Raw genomic sequence first — 12,663 nt, 5'->3', positions numbered from 1 at the left:
TTTTATTTAAAAGAGGGCAGGTTTGACACTTTTATACTGATGTCACCAATGTTAATATTTCTTGGGATCTCAGGAAGATTTGTATTCTTTATAGCTGATCCAGCATGGGCTGGAGCTCCTGCTAAGCCAGCCTCAGATTTCTCCAGTTTATTTTGTGCATTGATTTGTGTAATAATCTCATTCATGTTGGTCTCCAATACCATTCCCCACATCACCACTTCTGCAAGAACGTTGTGAACCTTGTCTACATGGAAAATTAAATCCAGTTCACAGACATTTTCGAAATATTTGTCTAAGGTTTCCATGAATACTTGAATTAGATCTAAAATGCCAAGTTCACTTTTTGAAGAATCCACACAGAAGACAAAATATAGGGTTGCATAATGTCTATAAATCAATTTGTTGTGAGATCCTCCAATTAATAATCCTTCTTTCTAAGAAATTACAAACATTTTCATCTCTCTTAGATACCAAATGGAAAGTCTTTCTAATATTTGCTGTTGGGTATCTTCCCTAGGACAGGTAGAACTCGGAGAGCCATGGCTTCCTGTGGTTGTTCAAGATGAGGATCACCTTGATCATGGCTGGGCCGGGCCAACAGGGTGGGCACTGGGGGCCAGGGTGGAGGTGGGCACACAAAGCTGGCCTCAGGACCTTGACAGCAATCGTTCCCCACCTGCCCCCCAATTTCTTTCTTTAGTATTCTATATTTTTCATTGTAAAGGTCTTTCACCTCTTGTTAAATTGATTCCCAAGTATTTTATTTTATATTTTTGAGGCTATTATGAATGGGGTAGTTTTCCTAATATCTCTTTCAGAGAATTCATCACTTATGAATAGAAATGCATTAGATTTATGAGTGTTGATTTTTTTATCCTGCTACTTTACTGAATTCATTTATTAGTTCTAGAAGTTTTCTTGTGGAAATTTTTGGATCCTCTAAATATAGAATCATGTCATCAGTAAATAGGGATAGTTTGAGTTCTTCTTTTCCTATTAGTATCCCTTTAGTTTCTTTGGTCTGTCTAATTGCTCTGGCTAGAGTTTCAAGGACAAAGTTGAATACAAGTGTTGAAAGAGGGCATCCCTGCCTTGTTCCAGTTTTTACAGGGAATGCTTTCAGTTTTTCTCCATTTAGAGTGATGTTGGCCATGGGTTTAGCATAGATAGCCTTTACAATTGAGGTATGTTCATACTATCCCTATTTCTTCTAGTGTTTTACGCATGAAGAGGTGCTGTATTTTATCCAATGCTTTTTCTGCATCTCTTGAAATAATCATATGATTCTTATAGACAGGTAGACCAATGGTACGGAATAGGGGACACAGAGACAAACCCACATAAATACAGTTACCTCATACTAGACAAAGGGGCCAAAAACATACAATGGAGAAAAGATAACCTGTTCAGCAAATGGTGCTGAGAAAACTGGAAATCCATATGCAGCAAAATGAAATTAAACCCCTATCTCTCATCCTGTACAAAACTCAACTCAAAATGAAACAAGGACCTAGAAATTAGACCAGAGACCCTACACCTATAGAAGAAAAAGTAGGTTCAAATCTTCATCATGTCGGCTTAGGACCAGACTTCCTTAACATGACTCCCAAAGCACAAGAAATAAAAACAGGAATCAATAAATGGGATAGATTCCCATTTTTACCAGCAAAGGAAACAATCAACAATGTGGAGAGCCTACTGAGTGGCAGAAAATCTTTAACACAAGCACTTCAAATAGAGCACTAATCTTCAGAATCTATAAAGAACTCAAAAAAACTTTACACCAAGAATACAAATAACCCAATCAATAAAAGGGCTAAGGAAATGAACAGACACTTCACAGAAGAAGATCTACAAGCAATCAACAGATATGTGGAAAAATGTTCAACATCTCTAGTAATAAGAGAAATGCAAATCAAAACTACCCTAAGATTCCATCTCACCCCAATTAGAATGGCGATTATCAAGAATACCAGCAACGATAGGTGTTGGTGAGGATGTGGGGAAAAAGGTACACTCATACATTGCTACTGGGATTACAAATTAGTGCAGCCACTCTGGAAAGCAGTGTGGAGATTCCTTAGAAAACTTGGAATGGAACCACCATTTGACCCAGCTATCCCACTCCTTGGCCTATACCTGAAGGTCTTAAAATCAGCATACTGAATTGGATCCAAGATGGCGGCCTAGAGGGAGACTGCACCTCCGGTCGCTCCACAACCCAGGAGTTAAGAAGGGGAGGCATTGAGAGACTCGGACTGAAGTGGAGCCACGGGTGAGTCTGCCCACTGGGTAAAGCTCAGCCCGGGTGGCAGGCCCAGATAGAGGTGGCTTATCGGAGCCGGGCAGGGCAGCTAGAGTCATCCACAGGCAGTCCTGCGCACTCCGGCGGTGGGCCCCGCCCACACAGCCAGCTTCTCCAGGTTCTCGGAACGGAACTGGCCCCCTAGTGAGAGCCTGTCTGAACAGAGCACGCTCCGAGTCCCGGAGCCCCTGCAGTGCAGTGTACTCCTGCAAAGAACCAGCGGAGAGCCTCGATCTACAGTCAGCCTCAGGGATAAGGGCAGAGCAGCCGGAGACCTCTTCAGGCGGCTCTGCCCACTCCGGCTGCGGGATCTCTTCACGGGGCGATCCAAGATGGCGGCCTAGAGGGAGACTGCACCTCCGGTCGCTCCACAACCCAGGAGTTAAGAAGGGGAGGCATTGAGAGACTCGGACTGAAGTGGAGCCACGGGTGAGTCTGCCCACTGGGTAAAGCTCGGCCCGGGTGGCAGGCCCAGATAGAGGTGGCTTATCGGAGCCGGGCAGGGCAGCTAGAGTCATCCACAGGCAGTCCTGCGCACTCCGGCGGTGGGCCCCGCCCACACAGCCAGCTTCTCCAGGTTCTCGGAACGGAACTGGCCCCCTAGTGAGAGCCTGTCTGAACAGAGCACGCTCCGAGTCCCGGAGCCCCTGCAGTGCAGTGTACTCCTGCAAAGAACCAGCGGAGAGCCTCGATCTGCAGTCAGCCTCAGGGATAAGAGCAGAGCAGCCGGAGACCTCTTCAGGCGGCTCTGCCCACTCCGGCTGCGGGCTCTCTTCACGGGGCGATCCAAGATGGCGGCCTAGAGGGAGACTGCACCTCCGGTCGCTCCACAACCCAGGAGTTAAGAAGGGGAGGCATTGAGAGACTCGGACTGAAGTGGAGCCACGGGTGAGTCTGCCCACTGGGTAAAGCTCGGCCCGGGTGGCAGGCCCAGATAGAGGTGGCTTATCGGAGCCGGGCAGGGCAGCTAGAGTCATCCACAGGCAGTCCTGCGCACTCCGGCGGTGGGCCCCGCCCACACAGCCAGCTTCTCCAGGTTCTCGGAACGGAACTGGCCCCCTAGTGAGAGCCTGTCTGAACAGAGCACGCTCCGAGTCCCGGAGCCCCTGCAGTGCAGTGTACTCCTGCAAAGAACCAGCGGAGAGCCTCGATCTGCAGTCAGCCTCAGGGATAAGGGCAGAGCAGCCGGAGACCTCTTCAGGCGGCTCTGCCCACTCCGGCTGCGGGCTCTCTTCACGGGGCGATCCAAGATGGCGGCCTAGAGGGAGACTGCACCTCCGGTCGCTCCACAACCCAGGAGTTAAGAAGGGGAGGCATTGAGAGACTCGGACTGAAGTGGAGCCACGGGTGAGTCTGCCCACTGGGTAAAGCTCGGCCCGGGTGGCAGGCCCAGATAGAGGTGGCTTATCGGAGCCGGGCAGGGCAGCTAGAGTCATCCACAGGCAGTCCTGCGCACTCCGGCGGTGGGCCCCGCCCACACAGCCAGCTTCTCCAGGTTCTCGGAACGGAACTGGCCCGCTAGTGAGAGCCTGTCTGAACAGAGCACGCTCCGAGTCCCGGAGCCCCTGCAGTGCAGTGTACTCCTGCAAAGAACCAGCGGAGAGCCTCGATCTGCAGTCAGCCTCAGGGATAAGGGCAGGGCAGCCGGAGACCTCTTCAGGCGGCTCTGCCCACTCCGGCTGCGGGCTCTCTTCACGGGGCGATCCAAGATGGCGGCCTAGAGGGAGACTGCACCTCCGGTCGCTCCACAACCCAGGAGTTAAGAAGGGGAGGCATTGAGAGACTCGGACTGAAGTGGAGCCACGGGTGAGTCTGCCCACTGGGTAAAGCTCAGCCCGGGTGGCAGGCCCAGATAGAGGTGGCTTAGCAGAGCCGGGCAGGGCAGCTTGAGTCTTCCCAAGGTAGTCTTCCACACTCCGGCAGTGGGCTCTTCCCACACGGCCAGCTACACGGTGCAGGCCCACAGTGAGAGCATTTCCGCACAGAGCCAGTTCCAAAACGTGGAACCAGTAGGGGGCTAGGGGCAGTATTCTTCGAATGAGCTGCTTTATCAGATTCCTCCAAGACATCAGGCTACTGAAGGCTGGGAGGTGATACACTGGAAATCTACTGGGACACTATAAGCCAATAGTGGAAAACTGCAACATCTCAGGGTCCCACTGACAACTGACCATTATGAGAAAACAAGGGAAGAAAATGTCCCAAACAAACCTAGATACTACATCAATAAAACCCAATGACAGCACAGCAGAAGAAATGTCAGAAAGGGAGTTCAGAATGTACGTAATTAAAACGATCAGGGAAGCTAATGAGGAGATGAAAGAGCAAATGCAGGCATTGAAGGAGGAGATGAAAGAGCAAATGCAGGCATTAAATGATCGCACCAATCAACAGTTAAAAGACCAAATACGGGAAGCAAGAGATCATTTCAATAAAGAGTTAGAGATACTGAAAAAAAACCAAACTGAAATCCTTGAAATGAAGGAAACAATAAACCAAGTTAAAAACTCCATAGAAAGCATAACCAATAGGATAGAACACCTGGAAGACAGAACCTCAGACATTGAAGACAAAATATTTAACCTTGAAAACAAAGTGGAACAAACAGAGAAGATGGTAAGAAATCATGAACAGAATCTCCAAGAACTATGGGATATCATGAAAAGGCCAAATTTGAGAATTATTGGGATTGAGGAAGGCTTAGAGAAACAAACCAAAGGAATGAACAATCTATTCAATGAAATAATAACAGAAAATTTCCCAAATATGAAGAACGAAATGGAAAACCAAGTACAAGAGGCTTATAGAACTCCAAACATACAAAATTACAACAGACCCACACCAAGGCACATTATTATGAAAATACCTAACATACAAAATAAAGACAGAATTTTAAAGGCCGCGAGAGAAAAGAATCAAATTACATTCAGAGGGAAACCAATAAGAATATCAGCAGATTTTTCAATCCAGACCCTAAAAGCTAGAAGGGCCTGGAACAACATATACCAAGCCCTGAAAGAAAATGGATGCCAACCAAGAATCTTATACCCAGCAAAACTTACCTTCAAATTTGACGATGAAATAAGATCCTTCCATGATAAACAAAAGCTAAAGGAATTTACAAAAAGAAAGCCAGCATTACAGAACATTCTCAGCAAAATATTCCATGAGGAAGAGATGAAAAACAACGATGCAAATCAGCAACAGGAGGCGCTAGCCTAAAGGAATAGCCAAATAAAGGAGAAACCAAATCATGTCAAAAACAAATATGAGTCAATTGACTGGGAATACAAATCATATCACAATAATAACCCTGAATGTTAATGGCCTGAATTCATCAATCAAAAGACACAGACTGGCAGATTGGATTAAAAAGAAAAATCCAACAATATGCTGCCTGCAAGAGACACATCTCATAGAAAAAGACACCCATAGACTAAAGGTGAAAGGATGGGGAAAAACATACCATGCACACGGACACAGCAAAAAAGCTGGAGTATCCATCCTCATCTCAGATAATGTGGACTTCAAACCAAAACTAGTCAGAAGGGATAAAGAAGGACATTACATGCTGCTTAAGGGAAGCATAAATCAGCAAGACATAACAATCATAAATATCTATGCCCCGAACATTGGCTCATCCACGTACGTCAAACAAATCCTTCTCAATTCCAGAAATCAAATAGACCACAACACAATAATACTAGGCGATTTTAACACACCTCTCTCATCACTGGATAGATCGTCCAAACAAAAATTGAATAAAGAAACTATAGATCTCAACAACACAATCAGCAATTTAGACTTAACGGACATATATAGAATATACCATCCAACAAAGAATGAATACACTTTCTTCTCAGCAGCACATGGATCCTTCTCTAAAATAGACCATATTTTATGCCACAAAGCTACTGTTAGTAAATACAAGAAGATAGAGATACTACCTTGTACTCTATCAGATCATAATGGATTGAAATTAGAAATAAATGACAGAATAAAAAACAGAAACTTCTCCAATACCTGGAGACTAAATAATACACTATTATATGATGAATGGATAACAGAAGACATCAGGAGGGAAATAAAAAAATTCTTAGAAGTAAACGAGAACAAAGACACATCATATCAAAATCTCTGGGACACTATGAAAGCAGTACTTAGAGGAAGATTTATTTCATGGGGTGCATTCAAAAAAAGAAGTAGAAATCAACAAATAAACGAGTTAACACTACAGCTCAAAGCACTAGAAAAAGAAGAGCAGACCAATACCAAAAGTAGTAGAAGACAGGAAATAGTTAAAATCAGAGCCGAAATCAACGAAATCGAAACAAAAGAAACAATCGGAAAAATTAATAAAATAAATAGTTGGTTCTTTGAAAAAATAAATAAAATTGATAAACCCTTAGCCACACTAACAAAGAGAAAGAGGGAGAAAACTCAAATTACTAAAATTCGGAATGAACAAGGAAACATCACAACAGACACGAGTGAAATACAAAACATAATTAGAAGCTATTTCGAAAATCTATACTCCAACAAAACAGAAAACCTTGAAGACATCAACAGGTTTCTAGAGACATATGAACTACCTAAACTGAACGAGGAGGACATACACAACTTAAATAAACCAATTTCAAGCAATGAAATAGAAGAGGTCATCAAAAGCCTACCAACAAAGAAAAGTCCAGGACCAGATGGGTTCTCAGCCGAGTTCTATAAAACCTTTAAAGAAGAGCTCATTCCAATACTCCTCAAACTATTCCATGAGATAGAAGAGGAGGGAACCCTACCAAACTCGTTCTATGAAGCCAATATCACCCTGATACCTAAACCAGACAGAGACACATCAAGGAAAGAAAATTTCAGACCAATATCCTTAATGAACATCGATGCAAAAATTCTCAACAAAATTTTAGCAAATCGAATACAAATATATATTAAAAAGATAGTGCACCACGATCAAGTGGGTTTTATCCCAGGGATGCAAGGTTGGTTCAACATTCGGAAATCAATAAATGTCATTCACCATATCAACAGACTTAAAGTTAAGAATCACATGATTATTTCAATAGATGCAGAAAAAGCATTTGATAAAATACAGCATCCCTTCATGCTCAAAACACTAGAAAAAATTGGGGTAATGGGAACATTCCTAAACATTATAAAGGCCATCTACGCTAAGCCCATGGCTAATATCATTCTAAATGGTGAAAAACTGAAAGCGTTCCCCCTAAAAACTGGAACAAGGCAGGGATGCCCTCTTTCACCGCTTCTATTCAACATCGTCCTTGAGACTCTAGCCAGAGCAATTAGACAAACCAAAGAAATTAAAGGGATACGAATAGGAAAAGAAGAACTCAAACTATCCCTGTTCGCTGATGACATGATTATATATTTAGAGGAACCTGGAAATTCCACCAGAAAACTTTTAGAACTCATAAGTGAATTCAGTAAAGTAGCAGGTTACAAGATCAATGCTCATAAATCCAATGCATTTTTATACATAAGTGATGAATCTTCAGAAAGAGAAATTAGGAAAACTACTCCATTCACAATAGCATCGAAAAAAATAAAATACTTGGGAATCAATCTCACAAAAGAGGTGAAAGACCTCTACAATGAGAACTACAGAACACTAAAGAAAGAAATTCAAGAAAACCTTAGAAGATGGAAAGATCTCCCATGTTCCTGGATAGGCAGAATTAATATCGTCAAAATGGCTATACTACCTAAAGTTCTATACAGATTCAATGCAATTCCAATTAAAATCCCAATGATGTACCTCGCAGAAATAGAGCAAGCAATTATGAAATTCATCTGGAAGAATAAAAAACCTAGAATAGCTAAAGCAATCCTCAGTAGCAAGAGCGAAGCAGGGGGTATTGCAATACCAGATCTTCAACTCTACTACAAAGCAATAGTAACAAAAACGGCATGGTATTGGTACCAAAATAGACAGGTAGATCAATGGTACAGAATAGAGGACATGGACACAAACCCAAATAAATACAATTTTCTCATACTAGACAAAGGTTCCAACAATATGCAATGGAGAAAAGATAGCCTCTTCAACAAATGGTGCTGGGAAAACTGGAAAACTATATGCAATAGAATGAAACTAAACCCCTATCTCTCTCCCTACACAAAACTCAACTCAAAATGGATCAAGGACCTCGGAATCAGACCAGAGACCCTGCATCTTATAGAAGAAAAAGTAGGTCCAAATCTTCAACTTGTTGGCTCAGGATCAGATTTCCTTAACAGGACTCCCATAGCACAAGAAATAAAAGCAAGAATAAACAACTGGGATAGATTCAAACTAAAAAGCTTTCTCTCAGCAAAGGAAACTATCAGAAATGTGAAGAGAGAGCCTACAGAGTGGGAGAATATCTTTGCCAACCATACCTCAGATAGAGCGCTAATTTCCAGAATCTATAAAGAACTCAAAAAACTCTACACGAAGAATACAAATAATCCAATCAACAAATGGGCTAAGGAAATGAACAGACACTTCACAGAAGAAGATGTACAAGTAATCACCAGATATATGAAAAAATGTTCAACATCCCTAGTAATAAGGGAAATGCAAATCAAAACTACCCTAAGATTTCATCTCACCCCAATTAGAATGGCGATTATCAAGAATACAAGCAACAATAGGTGTTGGCGAGGATGTGGTGAAAAAGGAACACTCATACATTGCTGGTGGGGTTGCAAATTAGTGCAACCACTCTGGAAAGCAGTGTGGAGATTCCTCAGAAAGCTTGGAATGGAAACACCATTTGACCCAGCTATCCCACTCCTTGGCCTATACCCAAAGGACTTAAAATCAGCATACTACAGAGATACAGCCACATCAATGTTCATTGCTGCTCAATTCACCATAGCCAGATTGTGGAACCAACCTAGATGCCCTTCAGTTGATGAATGGATAAAGAAACTGTGGCATATTTATACAATGGAATATTACTCCGCAATGAAGAATGATAAAATTATGGCATTTGTAGGCAAATGGTCGAAATTGGAGAATATCATGCTAAGTGAGATAAGCCAATCTCAAAAAACTAAAGGACGAATGATCTCGCTGATAAGCGGATGAGGACATATAATGGGGGGTGGGAGGGGCTAGCATTAGGTTTAGGGTTAGGTTTAGAGTTAGGCTAAGGAGAGCAGTAAGAATGAAGGAAAGAAGGACTGTGTAGAGGGAAAAGAGGGGTGGGAGGGGTGGGAGGGGTGGGAGGGGTGGGGGGAGGGGAAAAATATAATAAACATCATTACCCTATGTAAACGTAAAAAAAATAAAATAAAAAAAAATTAAAAAAAAAAAAAAAAAAAAAAAAAAAAATCAGCATACTACAGTGAAGCAGGCACATGAATGTTTATAGCAGCTCAATTCACAATAGCTAGATTGTGGAATGAACTTAGATGCCCTGCAGTTGATGAATGGATAAAGAAACAGTGGTATATATGCATAATTATTATTCAGCCATAAAGAAGAATAAGATTGTGGCATTCACAGGAAAATGGATGGAGTTGGAGAATACCATGATAAGTGAGATAAGCCAATCCCCAAAAACCAAAGACCGAATGTTTTCTCTGATAAGTGGATGATGATACATAATGGGGGTGGGAGGGAGGAAGGGGTAAAGGAAGAATAGAAGAAGGATGGATTGTGTAGAGGAAAATGAGGGGTGGGGAGGGTGGGGGAAGGAAAGATGATGGAATGAGACAAACATCATTACTCTATGTATGATTACACAGACAGTGTGATTGTACTTCATGTACAACCAAGGAAATGAAAAGTTGTACCCCATTTGTGTACAGTGAATCAAAAATTAATAAAAAAATAAATTTTAAAAAAGAGTTAATAAAAAGAAAATGGACTTCTTAAGTGAAATTAATTTGCGTGGTAAGATTTTACATGTGATCAGCTTTTATGGCAAAAATCTCTTTACTTATGCCATGACCTCCATGCATATTCCTACAGAGTCAAAGCACTTCCTGAAAATGTTCAGTGGAGCAGGAATCACTATGTCCACTCAATCAATAATGGGACCTGCAGGAGGTCACACTGATTACTGACAAAACCAAGAAGAGCCTTGGCCTTCCACAGAAACAGATTTGCTTTTTCTCTCTCCAGTCTCCTGAGATGCCAAGATTTATTTTTTTACAAAAGCTTATTAAAAAAAATGGAAATTTTCCATTCAGTAGATACTATTTAGACAATCTGATCCCAGAGAAATAATTCAAATTCTAAAAGGTGAAGAATATCTAATTTTTCTCTCTTAATTAGAAAATAAGACATAACTGGAAAATCAATTCATTTGGCAAAAGACTGTTAATACCCACATATCCCCAAATACCTCAACTTTCACTGACCCATAGTAACTTATGGTACATTTATAGTATGGTTCTATTGAATAAAAAGAAAATGTCACTTGGTGCACATCTGTAATCCCAGCAACTTGGGAGGCTGAGACAGGAGGATTGCAAGTTTGAGGCTAAATTCTGGTGAGAACCTGTGACAAACTAAAAATGACTGTACAAAATATGAACCCATAAATCCTATCAAGGAGGTTAGACCTTATTATGAGTACAAATGGAAGACCTTGGAAGATATTAAAAGTATGAAGATCTCATTTATGTTCTAAAATATCACTCAAGCAGTTATGAGGCAAAGCGATTTTTGAAGAGAAGAAAGGAAGCAAAGATCAGCAAGAAGCAGCATTATTCACATTGCCAAAAGGTGGGAGAGACCCAAGCATCCACTGATGGAAAACTAGATAAAGAAAATGTGTTATATCCATAAATGAAATATCATTCAGTCTGAAAAAAGGAGAATGGAGTTCTGATACATGCTACAATAGGAATGGACCCCGAGGGCGTCATTCAGTGTGGAGTGAGCCAGGCACAAAAGGAGAAATGTCTGATTTCATCCATATGAAGTACCTAGAATAATCAAATTCAGAGAGACAGAAAGTGAAATGGCATTTGACAGGGCCAGGGGAAGGGGGAAAATGCAGTCATTTTATGGGTTCAGAGTGTCAGCTTGGGGAGATGAAAGGTTCTGGAGACCGTGGTAATGGCTGCAGGACAATGTGAATGACCTTAATGCCCCACACTGCACACTCAACAGCGGCTAAAGGAGTAAGTTTATGTATATTTTTAAACAATAAAAAAACAAAGTTAAAAGATGAAAGAGACCAGGCAAGAAGTATCTTGCAGTATGTCAGTGAATAGGTAAGGAATATATTATTTGGGTAGGACTTACAGATAAATTGGGGAAGGCAAGGAAGAAGAAAAGTGAGGCAAAAAAAAGGACTCCTAAGTTTGAGGTGTTATCAGGTGGTTAGATGGTGGTGTCATCCGGCCTTGAGGAAGAATGGGTAGATTAGAAACCCAGAGTTCCATTTGGGGTGTATTGAGTTTGCACCCAAATGCAGGTGTCAAGTTGACAGTCTAATAACAAGTATGGGTACCTGAGGGCAGGCACTCCTGAAGATGAGAATCTGGAAGTCACCGGTATATAAACCCCTAAGAAGAGAGCATGGTGCACTGGGAGCGGTGGCACATTCCTGTTAATTCTGGTGGCTCAGGAGGCTAAGGCATGAGGATCCCAAGTTCGAGACTATCCTCAGCAATTTAACAAGGCCCTAAGCAACTTGTCTAAACCCAGCATCAAAAGAGAGAAAGGGTTGGGGATTCTGCTCAGTGGTAAAGTGCCCTGGGTTCAATCCCCAGTACCAAAAAAAAAAAAAGTGTATGAGAAGCTGGCCTTGCCATTCTACTTGGCTGGAAAGTTCAGGATATATTCTGTAATCCAAGAAAGCAGAGTAGCTTTGAATATGAAGTACTTAAACAGTTTCTCTTTTTGCAAACAAGAGAAAGTTGAGATAAGATGAAAGGAAAGTGAAGTCTTCATGAAACCCCTGAATAATGCCCCCAGCTCTGGTGAGTGGCAATGTATAAATGCCTAGGTCTCTAATGTCCCTTCCACCTTTTTTTTTGTGTTTGCTTTGTGATAATAACTAACTTTACTTACATAGATGTCAGCTTTCCAACCAATAGGTCCTCAAATGAAGAACTTGTGTAATAAGTCTGTGTCACCTCTACAAATCATACAACACCCTGCACATAAAAGATACTGTATGCAAACCCTGATGGACTTAGGGATCTAGTAAGTTTGTTCTCCAGTAAGATGTTTCTTTCCCTGAGGAAAACAGTAGGCAGAAACATGATATTGCAATTATTGACCATTTTTTTTCCAGGGGCAGCATTTTACTTCTTTGCCTAAATTGCCTAGAAACAAGAAAACAGTATAAATTATTCAAATGAAATGGCAAATTCAAAAGGTC

At 41.8% G+C, this 12,663-nt stretch overlaps 1 pseudogene; it reads right to left on the bottom strand.

Moving 5' to 3' along the window:
- Nucleotides 1-2: 2 nt before the first annotated feature.
- LOC124978011 (AP-3 complex subunit sigma-1-like) lies at nucleotides 3-582 on the bottom strand (annotated as a pseudogene).
- Nucleotides 583-12,663: the final 12,081 nt, after the last annotated feature.

This window comes from Sciurus carolinensis, chromosome 2 (assembly GCF_902686445.1).
Source record: "Sciurus carolinensis chromosome 2, mSciCar1.2, whole genome shotgun sequence".
NCBI classification, from domain to species: Eukaryota; Metazoa; Chordata; class Mammalia; order Rodentia; family Sciuridae; genus Sciurus; species Sciurus carolinensis.
The sequence above is the reverse complement of the archived record's forward strand: the minus strand, read 5'-3'. Positions and strand labels throughout refer to the sequence as shown.